Genomic DNA, 20,038 nt, shown 5'->3' with positions numbered 1-20,038 from the left:
GGGAGAACTGAAATTCAAAGGGCTCTGTGCTCAGGGCCATCAGACCACATCTTCTTCTTAAAATGACAGAGATAAAAGCTACCACTCAAAGCAATCATAAGTTTCTAGGATCTTGATTTATTTCTAAAATCATTTGTAGTGGGGAAAAAAAATCACTATGTGTTAAAAATATCAACATTTTGCCTGAAAGAGAAAATTTACAATTTTCTTCTTCAATCAACTGATACTGGAGAGGATAACAAGTCTTCAGAAGAGTGGCTGAAAAGAGACCCTACTGCAATTTAATTCTAGGCAGGAAAAGTCTATCAGAAAAATATAAATAAAAAACAATAGGGAATTATACAATGCTGGATTATCATTCATGTTCACCATTCAAAAACACCTATGAGCACCTAGATAGGCATACGCTACAAAAATCAGTGAGACGGAGTCTCTACCTAGAGGGATTCTTGTTCCAGGAGGAAAAACAGATACCCAAATAAGAAACTAAAATATCTGTTAACAGGGCTCGTATTCAGCCTGTACACACCCAGGCTGGCCATATCGGTTGGTAGAATATTGAAATCTTTCTGTACTGATTGGAAAAAAACCTACCTCCCTAAACACCTTAGTACCCTCTTACTCCAACTCCTCCCTTGAGATACCCCAAATCTCCCCAGATCCAGCAATTAAAGGTTTAAGGCCAGGCACAACAGAGAGCTTCCAGTCCTTGTGCCTTTAGGGTTATTAGCTATTTTTAATAGTACCCCCTGCCAGCTATGTACTAAAAGGAGGCATATAGAAGGTGCTATGAGTGAACTTCCAGGGGAATAAACTATACTTTAGATCATGTCCAGTAGAAACATTTACAATAATGGAAATGTTTTATATCTCAGGTGGGATTTGTGGGACCAGTTCTGTACTCTGTTTTGTGATTAGCCCTGGACCCTTTCATGGATTATACTTTATGTATATTTATTGTTTTCATAACTGTATTAATGAGAACTCTTGATTGCAACTTGTAGAAGTTGCAAACGAGTTTATGCAAGCAAAGAAACCTAAAATGTATTAGCCCAGATAACTGGAAAGTCAAGGGGTGATAATGTCCCAGACTTTCCTAGATCTAAGAGCTCAAAGTCATCAGACTTGAAGGTGGGGTGTGTGCATGTGAACACACATGCATTCTTTTTCGTCTCCATCCTTCAGCAATACTTTCCTGTATTGCTTCCCTGACCTCATATGCAGCTCTAGACTTACAGCTCATTAGTACCAATGCAAACAGAGCTTTTCTGCCCTCAGGAACATCTCCTGCAAAAGTACTGATTTGGCTTAAGTCACATGCCCATCTAGAACCAGTCACTGAAGCCAAACAGATGGAACATGAGGATGGGCCAGGCCTGGGTCACATTCCCATCCCTGGAGCTAGGGTTGGGGGCCCACTTCATCCACATCACGAGGGAATGGGGAGGACTGTGTTCTCAAAGAAAAACAGAGGTCCTCTCAACAGAAGAAGGAGGAATGATGCTACACAAAGAGAACCAAAAACGTTCAGTGTAATCTCACACAGCCCAAATCTGTAATTTGAAGATTTTTTCTATTTCTGATTGTAAAAGTAAAAGATGCTTATGGTAGAAAATTTAGAAAATACCAAAAATTATAATGAACAAAACAAAACAAAAATCACCCAAGGTATAATTACTGAAGAGTTCATTTTGATATGTTTCTTTTTCTTTTTTTTTTTTACAGAGCCAAGCAAAGAAATTCTTTCTTTCTTTCTTTCTTTGGCTATGTTGGGTCTTTGTTGCTGCTCACGGGCCCTTTCTAGTTGCAGCAAGTGAGGGCCACTCTTCATTGCGGTGCACAGAAGCATGGGTTCTAGGCACTCGGGCCTCAGCAGCTGTGGCACGTGGGCTCAGTAGCCGTGGCTCAAGGGCTCCAGAACGCAGTTCCAGTAGTTGTGGCACACGGGTGCATCATGTGGGAGCCTCCCGGACCAGGGCTCAAACCCCTGTCCCTGCATTGGCAGGCAGACTCCCAACCACTGCGCCACCAAGGAAGTCCCTGGTGTGTTTCTTTCAAACCTTTTTTCTCTGCCTATTCTTAGGGTTTTTTTTTCTTTCATTATATGATTTGATTTTACAATATTTGCTAATTTTCTTTCTAGCTTTTTCACTAATCATAACACAAGCGTTGTCCCAGATCATTAAAAATTCTTTGGAAACATACCATATAATGGTAATATAATGTTCAGTCCATCCTATTTATATACCATAATTCTGGATGTTTAATCATTTCTCTATTTTTTTCCAGTTTTCTTCATCATAAATTACTTGGTGATGAAGATCTTGGTGAATAAAACTTCCCTGCCTCCTATTAATTATTTAGGATAGATTCCTAGGGGTGGAATTGCTACATCGAGGGAATAATCCTTTTCAAGTTTGCTCCTTAATAGACCTTGTTTTCCCAGTAACGATTTGAAAGTCTTTTGTCCATCAAATGGGAGAAATGAGTATATGATCCTTACTAGTGGACTCTGTACTAATGATAACCCTCACAGTTTGTGAGGATGAAAAAAGATAATGTATGTTCTTAGTTCAAGCTTTCACTCAGTATTGACTGAACACCTTCTATGTGCCAGATGTGCTCTATTTGGTGCTGGGAACGCAGAGTTAGACAAGACAGAGATGCTGTCCTCATGGGATGTGCAGAGGAAGAAGAGAGACACGTAAGGGGGTCAAAGATGAAATGGTTACAGGTGCTCTAACAGAGCTCTGCACAGGGTGATGTTTGAACACAGAAGAGCACCTCGATCATGCTGTACAGTGGCCTCATGAAGCTCCCCCAAAGAGATGGCAGATTCTGAGGCATCCAGAGGAGAGGAAGGCAAAACAGGGAGAGGTAGGAAGCACGCACGCCAAGGGCTGGAGGCAAGAACCAGCGTGAGGCATATGAACCACAAGTAGGGCAGCAGGGCCTCACGGGGAGGGAAGAGTTGAGACGGAGATAAACAAGAGCTATTCATGCCAGGAATCATGAGCTTCATCCTCTGATGAAGGGTCAAGCTATGAAGAGTCACTAAAGGACTTTACTCTGGGGCCAGATGTGATAAGGTTAACATTTTGAAAAGATAGTGGGAAGACTCAGTGAAGGATGTATGGAAAGGGCCCAAGACTTGAGACAATAGGAGCTTAATGTGGTGATCCACAGGAGGAGTGGTAAACTGGATTAAGTTTGTGGAGGTGAGAATGGTGAGAGGGGGTGAAAAAGAGAGATGCTGAGCAGACCTGTAGGCCTTGATCCCCAACAGTACTGTGGAAGGTGAGTGGAAAGAGGGACCGATTTCTGATGTCAGCTCCAACATGCTTCCTTTCAGCAAGACACAGAAGCAGGTTTTAACTTTTTTTTTTTTTTTTTTTTGCGCTACGTGGGCCTCTCAGTGTTGTGGCCTCTCCCGTTGCGGAGCACAGGCTCCGGACGCGCAGGCCCAGCGGCCATGGCTCACGGGCCCAGCTGCTCCACGGCATGTGGGATCCTCCTGGACCGGGGCACGAACCCGTGTCCCCTGCATCGGCAGGCAGACTCTTAACCACTGCGCCACCAGGGAAGCCCCAGAAGCAGGTTTTTTAATGGAAAGTGAAGGATGTGGAGTTGAGCCTGGTGGGTCTGAGGTGCTCGTGGATATCATGCAAGCTAGACACCCAGGCCTGGAGCTCAGCACAGGCCAGGCCATAGGGAGGTGGCTGCAGCCAAGGGTTTGGATGAGGTCACCCCAGATGGAGTGTCCCCCTTGAGGAAAACAGAGGCTGATGTCAACACCTAGGGAAACACCCACATTTAAGGGACAAGCAGAAAAAGAGGATCCCACAAAGGATCCTGATAAGCAAGGGTCAGAAAGGCAAACACAGAGAGGGCTGTGGCACAAGAAGTTTTCAGGAGAGTGGGAGTGTTCAGGTGTTGCCTATCTCTTAGGGAAGTCAAATAAGATAAAGACAGAAAAGCATCATTTGGTTTGTAATCATAATAAGAACTGGCAACGCCTAGCCAGTTCCAAATTATTTACATAAACTAGCGCATTTCATCCTCACAATAAATACCAGGTAGGTACTCTTGGTCTCCCCTACTTTATAGCTGAGGAAACTGAAGCTCAAGGAAGTTAAGTAACTTGCACTAAACTTACACCAGGATTCAAACCCTTGGAGGCTGACTCCATAGCTCCTGTACTTAATTCCTGTGATAACTCACCTCCGTAGTTAACCTAGAGGTCATTGGTGACTAAATCTATACTCTCACACTCAGATACACACCCAGACACACAGACAGACTGAGTTTGTGACGCCAGAATTCAGGCTGCAGTGGGTTGAGCGATACATTAGAGGTGAAGAGATGGATCCAAGATTTATTGCTTGGTACGTTTTCAGGAAATTGAATGGTATAAAAAAGGAGGGGGTGGGCCAAGGGATCAAAGGGAGATTGGGAAGCCTTGAGCAGTTTGTAGGCTGAGGTGAAAACAACAGAAGAGGGAGATTTGGAAGATCCAGCTGGTGGGGGAGGATGATTGAGAAGGGGAGATGAAAACAGAATCTATGGAATTCCCTGGAGGTCCAGTGGTCAGGACTCAGTGCTTTCACTGTCTTCCGGGTTAGATCCCTGGTTGGGAACTAAGATCCCGAAACCGGGCAGCGTGGCAAAAACAAAAAAAACAAAACAAAAAAAACAGAATCTGAAGTCAAGATGGAGGAATTAACATCAGAAAACAGAAGGGAGGAGTCCGGTGAGAAATGGAAAAAGTTGCAGGGGGGTGGGAGGTGTCAATTTTAAAATCCTAGAGTCATTTATATGTAAATATAAAATATACATATTCATATATTTTAGTACTTAACAATTGCTCCTCCTGGGGCACTGTACAAAAATGAATACAGAAAACAACTCAATAGGGCCTCTTATCTAAATCCATGCTACTTCCCAAAATTAGGAGTATTTCTAAACTTCAGAGTCACATTTGTGTTCCATAAATCCCCACAGCACATTGTTCAGGCATCTCTTAAAGTCATATATCTTTCATTGCCTTTTATTAGAATTATTCGTAACCTTGTCACAGCTTCTCTCCACTAAATAATACATTCTTTGAGGAAACTGTGCTGTAATTCAACTGTGGATCTCACTGAAGGGCTTGCCCAAAACGAAGACATGATGCACACAGTAGTCACCGAATGTCTGCAAGATGGAATTATGGATGAACTACGTAACTGGGTGCCTTTTCCTATAATTTTTATTTTACCAGGGCTTATTCAGCGCCCATGAAATCCAGCTTCTTTTTCTGGAATTATTATTGTCATAAATTTGTATAATCCAAATCTGTCTTAATCTCATACTGAGTGCCATGATCTTTTCACCTTTTTACGTTTTCCTTAGGATCTGATAAAGAAGTCACATTGCAGGAGTAAGGAAGGAAGAAAAACTTGCTTTACGATTAAAAGTATTAAATGGTCAAGAAAATACTGGGAGGAAAAACGTATTTAACACACACAAAAAAGAGTACATGTAAATAAGGTCTCCTGATTGGTGAGGGAGGGAAGAAGCAGAATTGTTTACTTACAGTTCTTGAAATTTGCAACTAAATAATCTCAGATTAGGGACCCACCCCTCATTCTTTTTTTTTAAATTGAAGTATAGTTAATTTATAATATTGTGTTAGTTTCAAGTATACAGCAAAGTGATATATATTCTTTTTCAGATTCTTTTCCATTATATATTATTACAAGATATTGAGTATAGTTCCCTGTGCTACACAGTAAGTCCTTTGTTGTTTACCTATTTTATATATAGTAGTGTGTATGTGTTAATCCCAAACTCCCCTCATTCTTTTTTTTTTTTTTTGTCCCTGCCACACAGCATGCAGGATCTTAGTTCCCAACCAGGGTTCGAACCCATGCCCCCAGCAGTGGAAGCGCAGAGTCTTAACCACTGGACCGCCAGGGAAGTCCCCTCATTCTTGATTGATAGGAACTATTTCCACAATTGAAGGGATAGTAATGCGAGCATGGCCCTTGTTACACCAGTGCTGTAGCAGAAACCATTTCCAGTGACGGAAGTAGCTCTGCTCGTGGCTTGTCCTCAGGCCTTCAGTGGTTAAAGTGTCCATGGAGATGGGGGTATATACAGGACAGGAAGGGGTAGGGACGAGCATGAGGAAGGGGTCTGAGACACTTTGGGGAGTGAAAGGGGACAACAGACATAAACCAAACCCTCCAGGATGAATGGTTATCCTGAGCATAAAGATTATACCAAGCTCTTGGCAGCCACCTCATTTCAATTAGGAATCAGATCTCTTCTACCCCTTGGGCGCTTTAAGACAGAAACGCCTTGGACATGTGTCTGCAGGGATTGAGTCCTTCAGCCCTCAGCTTGAAGGAGGTGTGAACCCAGAGAGAGGGAGAGAGAGAGAGAGAGGATGCAAGTTCAAAAGCACTTGCAAATTGTGATTGAAAAAGTCAATTAATTTTTTTAAATAACTTTATTTATTTTATTTATTTATTTTTGGCCGCATTGGGTCTTCGTTGCGGTGCGCAGGCTTCTCATTGCAGTGGCTTCTCTTGTTGCAGAGCACAGGCTCTAGGCGCACAGGCTTCAGTAGTTGTGGCTCGTGGGCTCTAGAGCGCAGGCTCAGTAGCTGTGGTGCACAGGCTCAGTTGCTCCGCGGCATGTGGGTTCTTCCTGGACCAGGGCTCGAACCTGTGTCCCCTGCATTGGCATGCGGATTCTTAACCACTACACCACCAGGGAAGCCCCTAAAGTCAATTAATTTTCATTGACTTGCACATTAAAAAAAAATCAGTCCTGGCCAAAATCATCATCATCATCATCATCATCATCCTCATACATAATAATTATCATTGTGTATTATAATTATTCATGCCATAATAAGCAGAACTGCCCACCTTTCTACTATAAAATGCCTTTAAGACTTATTAATGGGTCATAACCATTTCAGGATATAATAATAATAGATAATGTTTATTGAGTAATTACGATGTTTCGTGTGCTGATTGAAGTGTTTGTCTGTATTAACACATTTCTCTTCCAATCAGCCCTTAGAGGTCAGTCTATCATTCACCCCATTTTACAGATGAGAGGAAGGCACCGATAGGTCAAGTGACTTAGTTACAGTCACCTGATTAGTAAGTGGTGGAGGTAAGCTTGAACCCAGGCAGCCAATGAGCAAATATCCATCCTGTGCTGCTTCCCTCTGCACACGGTGCATGTTTGTTTCACTTTGATAATAGGTTTTCAACTTCATCCTCAACTGTTCAGAACCAAAGGGTGGGGATTGTTTCTCACCATCTCTGTGTCTTCCACAGTGTCTTGTACTTGTTGAAAGTTCAAAACTTGCTTGCTGCAAACTAACTATTTAAAAAATGTGCGTTAAATGGGGCAAGCAATTTGAACACTGACAGGTTGTTTGATGAGATTATTGTTATTTTTAAGGTAATAGCATTGTGCTAATATTAAAAATAGAGTCCTGAGACTTCCCTGGTGGTCCAGTGGCTAAGACTCCGCTCTCCCAATGCAGGGGCCCCAGGGTTTGATCCCTGGTCAGGGAGCTAGATCCCACATGCATGCTGCAACTAAGAGTTCGCATGCTGCAACTAAGACCCAGTACAGCCAAATAAATAAAAATTTTTAAAAAAGTTTTTTTTAAATAGAGTCCTTACTCAGCCATAAAAAAGAATGAAATATTGCCATCTGCAACAACGTGGTTGGACCTAGAGAATATTATGCTTGGTGAAATAACTCAGAGAAAGACAAATACGATATGACATCACTTATATTTGAAATCTAAAAAATAATACAAATAAATCTATATGCAAAACAGAAAAGGACTCACAGACATAGAAAACAAACTTATGGCTACCAAAGGGGAAAAGGAGGTGTGATAAATTAGGGATATGGGATTAACAGATACAAACTACTATACTTAAAATAGATAAGCAACAAAGATTTATTGAATAGCACAGGGAATTATAACAAACATCTTGTAATAACATTTAATGGAATATAACTGCAAAAAAAAAAAAAAAAAAGAAACCCCAAATCACTATGCTGTACACAATATTGTAAATCAACTATACTTCAATAAATATTTTTTAAAATTGGGACTTCCCCTGCCAATGCAGGGGACACGGGTTTGAGTCCTGGTCTGGGAAGATCCCACATGCCATGGAGCAACTAAGCCCATGCGCCACAACCACTGAGCCCACGTGCCACCCACGCGCCTAGAGCCCGTGCTCCACAAAAAGAGAAGCCACCACAATGAGAAGCCACTCAAGGCAACGAAGAGTAGCCCCCGCTCTCCACAACTAGAGAAAGCCTGTGTGCAGCAATGAAGACCCAACGCAGCCAAAAATAAATAAATAAGTAAATAAATGTATTAAAAATATATTTTAAAAAAATTGAGTCCTTATAGTTTAGATATATACTAAACTATTTATCATGAAATGTATGACGTCTGAGATTCCCTTCACAATTACCCAGTGGGGACTGGGAGGTGGGGAGTGGATGGGAACACAGACAAAGCCAGATTGGCCAACTGGCTGGTGATCGTTGTCGCTGTTGTTGTGTTTTCTTTTTCCGGTGATTGTCGAAGCCCCTGCGGCCCATTATACTACTGTAGATGTTTAACTTTCTCCACAATAAACAGGGTTTTTTTTAAAGTTGTTTGCAGTATTTAACCAAATGGGAAAAACCATGGGAATGGCTGAGGGCAGTGGGCAGCAAGATTAACGCCTCCACAGGCTCATCAGCAAGCTATTTTTTTTTAACATCTTTATTGGAGTATAATTGCTTTACAATGGTGTGTTAGTTTCTGCTTATAACAAAGTGAATCAGTTATACATATACATATGTTCCCATATCTCTTCCCTCTTGCGTCCCCCTCCCTCCCACCCTCCCTATCCCCCCGCCAGGTGGTCACAAAGCACTGAGCTGATCTCCGGCTGCTTCCCACTAGCTATCTATTCTACATTTGGTAGTGTATATATGTCCATGCCACTCTCTCACTTTGTCCCAGCTTACCCTTCCCCCTCCCCGTATCCTCAAGTCCATGCTCTAGTAGGTCTGTGTCTTTATTCCCATCTTACTCCTAGGTACTTCATGACCTTTTTTTTTTTTCTTAGATTCCATATATATGTGTTAGTATACAGTATTTGTTTTTCTCTTTCTGACTTACTTCACTCTGTATGACAGACTCTATGTCCATCTACCTCACTACAAATAACTCAATTTCGTTTCTTTTTATGGCTGAGTAATATTCCATTGTATATATGTGCCACATCTTTATCCATTCATCTGTTGAGGACACTTAGGTTGCTTCCATGTCCTGGCTATTGTAAATAGAGCTACAATGAACATTTTGGTACATGACTCTTTTTGAGTTATGGTTTTCTCAGGGTATATGCCCAGTAGTGGGATTGCTGGGTTGTATGGTAGTTCTATTTGTGGATTTTTAAGGAACCTCCATACTGTTCTCCATAGTGGCTGCATCAATTTACATTCCCACCAACAGTGCAAGAGTGTTCCCTTTTCTCCACACCCTCTCCAGCATTTATTGTTTCTAGATTTTTTGATGATGGCCATTCTGACCGGTGTGAGATGATATCTCACTGTAGTTTTGATTTGCATTTCTCTAATGATTTATGATGTTGAGCATTCTTTCATGTGTTTGTTGGCAATCTGTATACATATGGTCACCTTATCTTTGATAAAGGAGGGAAGAATATACAGTGGAGAAAAGACAGCCTCTTCAATAACTGGTGCTGGGAAAACTGGACAGCCACATGTAAAAGAATGAAATTAGAACATTCCCTAACACCATACACAAAAATAAACTCAAAATGGATTAAAGACCTAAATGTAAGGCCAGACACTATCAAACTCTTAGAGGAAAACATAGGCAGAACATTCTATGACATAAATCACAGCAAGATCCTTTTTCACCCACCTCCTAGAGAAATGGAAATAAAAACAAAAATAAACAAATGGGACCAAATGAAACTTCAAAGCTTTTGCACAGCAAAGGAAACCATAAACAAGACCAAAAGACAACCCTCAGAATGGGAGAAAATATTTGCAAATGAAGCAACTGACAAAGGATTAATCTCCAAAATTTACAAGCAGCCCATGCAGCTCAATAGCAAAAAAACAAACAACCCAATCCAAAAATGGGCAGAAGACCTAAATAGACATTTCTCCAAAGAAGATATACAGATTGCCAACAAACTCACCAGCAAGCTTGAGCCCAAGTCTCCTAGATGCTCTGGGCCTGGCATCTTTCTCCCTTAACCTGAGAGGTTTGCCCTTGACAGTCTCTGAGGTTCCATCCTGCTCCAAAATGTTGATGATTCTCTGATTTGGGGGCAATAACTGAAAGGAAAAAAACCCCACCAACTCTTTGTGCTGGTGGCCAAGAAGAGATGGTAAAACTGCTCATATTCTTTCAGCTTCTTCAAGCATTGCACCTCTGGCTTTCATTCCTGTCACTCCCTGCCTATGTGACTCTGGGCAAGTTATTTAACCTCGACACCTCAGTCTCCTCATCTGTAAAATGGGGTAAAAATAGGGCCAGAGCCACCTCTCACGGCTGTGAGTTAATATATGCAAAGTGCTAAAAGCAGTGCCTGGCATATAGTAAGCACCCAATAAATGAGAGATCTTTTTTACTATCTTAATTTTATAGCTATTAAAATGAACTGTGGTTCAGTGAGGAGAAGTGATTTAGCCGAAGTCTATCCATTGTAATTAACAATGGAGCAGACATTTAAAGGCAAGTTTTCTGACCATAAATCCAAGGCTGCTTCCACTCAAATTGCCCTCTGAGGGCATTGTTATGAAAAATAGCAATTCTGAAAAATTATACTAGACAACAATCTAGGAGGGTCAGGTACTAGCCTAAGGCTCCGGCAGTCATCAGAAACCAAGTTAACATTTGTTGTTAACACAAAAACTTAGTCTGAGTTTCAGACTACGGGCTCTGGGTCTTGGAGCCAGCCAGCCTCTCTCCCAGACAGCCTGGAGCCCAGCACAGTGCAGTCGGAAAACGCTGGATGGCTGAAAGGTAAATTACATGAGGCAGCAAGAGCCAGCCCAGCACAGGGGAGGGGATGGGCCGTTCTTTTGTTTGCAAACTGAAAAGCTTCTTAACCATGCACACTGGGTCCCTTGGAAAGCACTGGGGCTCTGGTCAGGCTGACCTCAGGCAAGCAGTTTATTTTTCAAATGGTAACAAATGATGAGTAACTTTTCCAGCAGCTCTACCATCATCAGCCTTAATCTGTCATCTCAAGATTTTTTTTTTAAATAATCCTTTTAGAGATGTTATGTGACAAAGAAATAAGGTTGATCTCTGTTTATTCACATAGAGTTTAAAGATATGCTGTTGAAGAAAAAGGGAAGTCACAGAGTAATATGTGTAAGATGACTCAAATCATGTTAAATATTAGGTGGAATCCTACGAAGGTACTGATAATTTGACCACTTTTGACCAACGGAAACAGCAATTTTGCATGGTTCCACCTAATATGGAACTACATTTCTGAAAGGATATACATCAAACTGTTAACTGTTCATGTTAGGCAAGGAGGGTAGATTTGGAGAAGGGGGAAGGAAGTAGGGGAGTTCGCTTCTTTCTGTACTCTTTGAACTTTTATTCAAGTAAATTTATGTATTACTTTTATCATGTAAAAAATAAAAAATAAGTTGCTATTTGCCAAATTTAGCTGCATCAAATATTTTCTGGATGGAACTTAGGAATTACAAAATATTTATGTTTAGGGCTTCCCTGGTGGCGCAGTGGTTGAGAGTCTGCCTGCCGATGCGGGGGACGCGGGTTCTTGCCCCGGTCCGGGAGGATCCCATGACCGCTGAGCCTGCGCGTCCGGAGCCTGTGCTCCGCAACGGGAGAGGCCACAACAGTGAGAGGCCCGCGTACCGCAAAAAAAAAAATTATGCTTAATAAATATTAAATATTCCTATACTCAAATACTTTTGCATTTTGCATATCCCAGGGCTACACACTTCAGATGTCACCAACATTCAGGTTCCCCCTTGATTGAGGTTTTTTTGTTGTTTTTCTTTCTTTCTTTTTTTTTGCGGTACGCGGGCCTCTCACTGTTGTGGCTTCTCCCGTTGCGCAGCACAGGCTCCGGATGCGCAGGCTCAGCGGCCATGGCTCACGGGCCCAGCCGCTCCGCGGCATGTGGGATCCTCCCGGACCGGGGCACGAACCCGTGTTCTCTGCATCGGCAGGCGGATTCTCAACCACTGCGCCACCAGGGAAACCCGTTTTTTTTTCTTTTTAAGTATAGTTGATTTACAATGTTGTGTTAGTTTCTGAATGGACCTAGAGATTATCATACTAAGTGAAGTAAGTCAGACAAAGTTTTTGCATTGTTTTTTTCTTTTTGGCTGCACCGTGAGGCTTGCGGGATCTTAGTTCCCCCGACCAGGGATTGAACCCGGGCTGGCAGTGAAAATGCGGTGTCTTAACCACTGGACCGCCAGGAAATTCCCCAGAGTTTTGTATTTTTATCATCAGTGTGACTTACTTACTTACTTGATTAATTTATTGATTTACTTATTTATTTATGAGGGAAGTGGGGATAATTTTCTTTTTATTTGTGTTTGAATAGAGGCAACTTGTCTAACCCTTGAAGACTGAGTTAGGGGCCCAACTATGTGTTTCAGTTGGATGACACACCTTCTGTGTCTTAGGACTTTTCACTCTGTGTTATGATGTATTATAATGACCCATTTACCTGTCTGTGTCTCCCAGGACCCCCCTCCCCTGCTTCCCATACCACAGCAACTAGAAAACCACCACCATGTCCGCTCATTGAGATCTTAGCACACAATGTCCAGCATAATAGGGGCTCATCAACATTCAGTAAATGAATGAAAGCTTACATGCCAGGGGGGTGGCAACTCTTTTCATAAATTGTTCATTCTTATCTTAAAAAAAATACTCGCCACGTTTATAGCAATGGCAGAGCAGAGGTGTTAAGAATTACTCATGTAATGGTTCAAGGGCAAAGAGCTAAAAGCAAGTCAGAAACTTGTTCATGTTTTGTTCAAAGCCCACTAACATTTCAACATGTGTTAAATGTTCATAAGCAGCTATCTGGGTCAATGGGTTAAGTAATAGCGGTGGTGGAAGGTGAGGGGTGAAGAAATGCATGGAAATTACATTTGCAGATGGCTTGGCTCACCCGAGCGCAACTTATAGAATAGCGGGCAAGTGATTTAATCATATTATCATCTTCCCTTTTCTCCGCAGCAGGCTTGGTAATGTGACAACATTCTCTTTACTCAGGCATCTGCGGAGCCTGGTAAAATCTGAAAAAATCAGGAAGGATCCAAGGGTTGGGTCACCATCTTCTCCTTAGTGGCAGAAAAAAAAAAAAAAAAGAAAGAAAGAAAGAAATCACAATGTTTAACAAAACTGTCAGAAACTGATGATACGGTTTGTGGCTCATCCTTTCCTACTCCATGCATTTGACCATTTGTCTGCACCTTCTCATCAAGGCCAAGGAAAGAAACAAAGAGGTTGCTCCTTAATGACAATACAAAATGATAATAACAGCTAATGTATTCTGAGCACTCACTATGTGCCGAGTATCCTATTAAAATCATTAGTTAAGGGGAGGGAGGTGGTTTTGCCCATCAGGGGACACTGGCAATGCCTGGAGATATTTTTTGTTTTTGTTTTTGTTTTGTTTGTTTGTTTGCGGTACGTGGGCCTCTCACTGCTGTGGCCTCTCGCGTTGCGGAGCACAGGCTCCGGACGCACAGGCTCAGCGGTCATGGCTCACGGGCCCAGCCGCTCCACGGCATGTGGGATCTTCCTGGACCGGGGCACGAACCCTTGTCCCCTGCATCGGCAAGCGGACTCTCAACCACTGCGCCACCAGGGAAGCCCCCCGGAGATATTTTTAATGTTCACGTCTGGGGGAGAGGGGAGCACAGGGAGGATATTGGCATTTAATGGAGGGAGGCTAGGGATGCTGCTAAACATTTGAAAGTGCACAGGACCACTGGCCCACAACAAAGAATTATCCAGCCCCAGATGTCAACAGTGCCAAGGTGGATTAACCCTGCTTTAGATGAATTTTCTCATTTAACACTCAAAACCACCCTAAGAGATTATTGTCTTCATTTTACAGATTTGGGAACTGAGGCATAGGACAGTTAGCTAACTTACTCTAGACCACACAGCTAGTAAGCAACAGAGCAGCTTTGCAACCCAAACCTGTCTGATTTTGGAGGCCCTAACCTTGGCCATGGTGTATTGGTGGGAAGGGAGCAGATAATCTTGGATTAGCAGTGGATTTTATGATTACATAACAGAGAATTGCATAGGGCCCTACTGTCCATCACTGGAACCCTGTAGGAACTTGGAGGCAGGTGACTTCACTTTGCTCAAAGTGTGAACTCGGTGAGTGTGCTTACTGTTCTTTGCCCTCTTTTCAACTAAAACGGTCTGAGATTGTATTGTTTTTATGAAGATAGTATGGATTTATAATTAGCAATAATTATATTTAATGAAAATACTCATAAAGCAGTTTGTGAATAGTTCTCCAAAATAATAAGAGTAATAGCAAAATAATGAAATATTAAGTTCGGCCTTTCCTCATTCTATGGAATTTTTCTTCAGCCTTGCATCTCAGTGGGCAGAATATATCCCAAGTTATATGAAATTCAGGAAACAGTCTTATAGTCCTTATCAGCTGTCATTTTCCATATTTTACAAGAATTGAACTTTTAATTATGTTTCAGTGCAGTTCAATAGTACCAGACCCAGCAAGAAGATACTTCACATGGTTGTAATTGTATTTTATACGTAAGGCCTTCCTTTTTCCTTCAAAATCCCCAAAGGCCTCTCATTGGCGGACTCTACTGAAAATCACCCACTTTCCATGAGGCTGAAACAGGTTCCATATTTAATGGACCAATGTAAAACATACTAGAAATATTAGTATGTGTGTTATGTTTTTTCTCCTTCTCAGTGGGTTATGCTTCTTTTGCATTCCTACTTCTTGTCATGATTAGATTTATTATTTATTGGCTTATTTCCACATTTGACTTGATAGTTTCTATCCCATATATCTTATCACACTCTTAGCTATCTGTAGCAGGAGAGAACAGGGATCTCGAGGATCATTCAGACCCCTAACCTGTATCTGAAACATTACCATCCCTGGTTCAATGCCCAGACTTTATACTCCAAAGTACTGCAAAATTGCTTAGAATCGGTGAAAAAGAAAAAGGGGAGGAAGAAGAAAAGACCCTAGGAAATTCATAAAGAGGAGGGGGAATTCCTTAAATAATTGAACTGTGGTTATTTCTTTTAGTTACACTACTTTTTAATGAAAGAGTATATTAGAATATGTAAATTGATATAGCCACTTTGGAAAACAGCATGGAGATTCCTCAAAAAACTAAAAATAGAACTACCATGTGATCCAGCAATCCCACGTCCAGAAAAAGACAAAAACACTAATTTGAAAAGATACATGCACCCCAATGTTCATAGCAGCACTATATACAGTAGCCAAGATATGGAAGCAACCTAAGTGGCAATCAACAGACGGATGGATAAAGAAGATGTGGTGTATATACACCATGGAATACTAGCCATAAAAAAGAATGAAATTCTGTCATTTGCAGCAGCATGGATGGACCTAGAGAATATTATGCTTAGTGAAACAAGTCAGACAGAGAAAGACAAATACTGTATGATATCACATGTGGAATCTAAAAAATAAACAAATGAACATATATGCAAAACAAAAACAGACTCACAGACATAGAAAACAAACTAGTAGTTACCAAAGGGGAGAGGGAAGCAGGGAGGGACAAATTAGGGGTATGGGATTAAGAGATACAAGTTACTATGTATAAAATAGAAAAGCAGCAAGGATATACTGTATAGCACAGGGAATTATAAGCATTTTCGTGTAATAACTTTTAACGGAATATAATCTGTAAAAATACCGAATCACTACGTTGTACACCTGAAACTAATATAATATTGTAAATCAACTATACTTCAATTAAAAAAAAGTATATTAGAATAAAATAATATATATCCGTTATTTTAACAAAATAATTCAATTTCCAGGGAGGTCTCTTACTCTAATATTAAGCTAACATTAAACCACATCATTGAACAAAATCTAAATCAATAAATATTTTACCTTTTACATTTCAGGAAGAAAATAATAACAAATTATTCAGGAAGAAAATAATAACAAATCTAAGTTAGAAACCTCAAAATAACTTTGTGTCTCCCCTGCCCCACCTCTCCAATCCATGCTGCACTCTGCAGGGAGAATTATTTTTCTAAAATAAAAATATGCTAATTTCAATGTCTACCTCAAAAACCTTCAATGAGTATCACTCTTACCTAAAAAGAATGCTCCAATGTTTTAATATGACATTCAAAACCCTTCTCAATCTGGCTGTAATTTAGCCTTATTTCTTGCCAATTCTCATGCTTTTTTATTTCCCTCATCACCCAAGAAGCTTTCATTCCAGTCATAGCAGACCATGCAAGTTTCCTCAAACATATGTGCTATTGTCAGGCCCTTTGCCTAAATGCTCCTTGTCATTGCACCATCCAATTCATCCCTTCCTTCCAGGCCCAACCTAAATGATACCCTCCTCCCATTCCCATAGCACGTTGTTCCTTTCTCAACAGCAGAATCCTTCAAAACATCTAATGGGTATTTTTGTCACTTGCATAGATATTTGTAATATATCCTAGCTTCTGGGCTCAAATTTTATCCATCTTTTATAACATAGAATTATGCCCATAGCTGGGAACCAAGAAATGTTTGATTTTAATCAAGTGATCATAGGGAGTGTGCTTTTGGTGCTAATTTGCCTGGGGAAGCTGAGAATAGTATCTACACTGGCCCCTCTTTGCATTTGGTGTTTTGAGGAAGGTGTTTAAGAGGAAGTAGTGTGAAAAACATGTCTTGAATAGGTCAATCCTTCCAATAACTGAGATCTGATTAAATCACAATCAGGTTTATATCAGTTCAGTAGTATTTCCCAAGTCCCTCAACCCCAATTATCCCACCTTCAGGCTGAAGATGCTTCTGAAAAAGCAAAAAAGAACTTTTCCCACTTTTGTTTTCCCAGAAAAGCCACTTCCTTTCAGTAATTCTAGTCATACAGCAATTATTATATCAGTACAAGGATTTTGGACTCAGTGCCATACAATTTTCATTATAATTTGCAAACCTGGCAGTTTAGCAATTGGTGGAACAGCACATAACCAGTGACACAAACATTTGGCCTAAATAAGGCCCACTTGGGTATACTGTACTTGGGAATTTGTAAACATGAAACTTCAGCTTTTTGGATCCTTTCTGAAGAAGCAGTCACCACAGTCTTTCAAGCTCCTACTCTCTTGCTTCTTTCTTAAAGAATCCCTAGGCCCTGAAAAAGGAACAGCAGAAGTTGCTTTCCTGACTCAAAATTTAAGGAGGACTGAACAGCTGCGGAGGTGCCAGTTAGACACGGGCCTGGTTAAAGGACCCACCCTTATGGTGCTATCTAGAGACAAAGGATGTTAGTCTTGAGAATGACCTTGGGGCAAGAATCAACAGCTCCAAACTCTGCAGGCACCAAGCAGAAACATAAATGTATGAGTAGGCTGGTGGGTAGGAAATGTGGTTACGGTTGGAATATAAGAGCTCGTGGCCCTTTTCTTTTTCTTTAAAGATTTATTTATTATTTATTTATTTTATTTATTTTGGGCTGTGTTGAGTCCTAGTTGCAGCACGCAGGATCTTCTTTGAGGCATGCGGGATCATTTGTTGTGCGCAGGCTTCTCTCTAGTTGTGGCGTTTGGCTTTTCTCTTCTCTATTTGTGGCGCGCAGGATCCAGAGCGCGTGGGCTCTGTAGTTGGGGCACGCGGACTCTAGCTGAAACGTTCGAGCTCAGTAGTTGTGGCACGTGAGCTTAGTTGCCCTGCGGCATGTGGAATCTTAGTTCCCTGACCAGGGATCGAACCCTCATCCCCTACATTGTAAAGTGGATTCTTTACCACTTGACCACTAGGGAAGTTCCTCACGGTCCTTTTAAAAGGAACAAACCTACCCTACCAGGCAACACTTGTTGGGTAAGAATGAGGGGCCCATTGTTGCCCAGAATTTCCGATTTTCCAAGAGAAACTGAAAATCTAGATCTGGGTGGGGGGAGGGGGCGATTTCCCTACTGGGAAATGAATTGATATGCATTTTCAAGCACCGTGTAGGTCCTAGAGAAATCAATCTGCAGGCTGGATGTGGCGTGAGGCCACCGGTTTGCAGTCCTCATCTTTGGGACCATTTAGCCCAACTCCTTTGTTTTATAGATGGATATGCTGCAGGGGAGACTGATTTCACACAGCTCGTTGGAAGCAAAAAAGAATTGATTTCACACAGCTCGTTGGAAGCAAAAAGAAGACTAGACCCCAAGCCCTCTAATTGCCAATCCCCTTATCATCATTCACCTTGGATTCAGCACTGGAATCTGAGACATTGGAAAGTAAGGACCGAACTAGCCTGGAGGGCTCTTGCCTGGTTCAGAACATAGGCTCCAAGCTCGCTTGAATTTGATGGGTAACAGGATGATGGATCCATTTCAGGTCCCTCTACTCTCTCTCAAATCCCCTGGAACTAGACTAGCGCTTCCTTAATATGGCAGATCAGCAGATACACCTGAGGAACATTACAAACTATAGATTTCCAGGTTCTAACCTAGAATTTAGCAATCTGAGGTTCCAGGCCCATGTATATTTTTAGTAAGCCCCATCAGTGATTCTCAACGATTCTAAAGCTCAGCTGCTCTAAGCTGGGGAACCAACATGGGCCATATCAGGAATTACAGATGAATCCCATTCCAAGGCTCTGGTCTTGAACATGGAGCATTGCTACTCTTCCGTTAATTTTTACCACGTTATACAAAGCTCCCAACTTCCTAGATTCTTGGGGTTTTTTTTTTCACACTTTTAGAAAAGAAAAAAAAAGGAGAAAGAAAACTAACCCTGTTGTGGTAAAACTTTTGGTCTTCAATAGTATTGCTGGATGCAGGACAGTTTTGTTCAAGAATGAACCTGAACAGCTGCAATGAACTACTTAATTAAATCACGAATGATAAATTCCTCATAAATCATACTTACACATTTTATAATTTTAATAGTTCTTATTTTTTTTACTATAACCTGTAAATATTTAAGTAGATGCTATGAATTAGATTTCAAAATAGATGAGTAATTTTTGACTATGACATCCATTTTCATAGCATTACAGTTTATTTTAGGGGACCATTAGTAGCGCTTGTAAAAATGTATCTAATTGCTAGACTAAATCAAACTCTGCAGTACTTAGATGTTTTTACCGTCATCAGTCCTATTTTTTCCCACAGTGACCAAAACAATAAGGGAATAGAGGCAAAAAATAAAATTCTAAAAGCAAAATGCTTATCATAAATTATCATTTTGAAATCAGCCCAGATTTGCTTAGGCCAATAACTCATTTCTAGATCTAGTAAATCCCTTTTCTTTTTTCTTTTGACCCTGATTGCAGACAGAGCCAAAGTATTTCCTGATCAAATGTAACTTGAACCTCTTTATATCAAGCTCAGACAATTGCTTACATTGTATGGAGGCTTCACTTGTTTTCAAATGCCTAGATTAAAAACATCAGATTTCATCAGATGATGATATTGATGGTGATGGTGATGGTGATGGTGATGGCGATCCTCTGCTGCTGCTAACTCATCGTCTATCAATACAGTAAGCACTTTGACTTGTCCAGGCACTGGCTGCTTGCCAACTGTCGAGGCTTATGGCCCAGGCAAGATTTAAATAATGCCTATTCTTGTTTCCTCCTTTCTCTGGGGACATGGTGTCCTTGAACAATTTTTATAAGCTGAGTTACCTTGGTCCTAAGAGGAAGAAATCCATCTAGCTTCTTATACCATGCCCAGAATTTAACAACAAAGAAACTCTCAAGA

Source organism: Mesoplodon mirus, assembly GCF_964341445.2.
Source record: "Mesoplodon mirus genome assembly, chromosome: 2".
Taxonomy (NCBI): Eukaryota; Metazoa; Chordata; class Mammalia; order Artiodactyla; family Ziphiidae; genus Mesoplodon; species Mesoplodon mirus.
The sequence above is the reverse complement of the archived record's forward strand: the minus strand, read 5'-3'. Positions refer to the sequence as shown.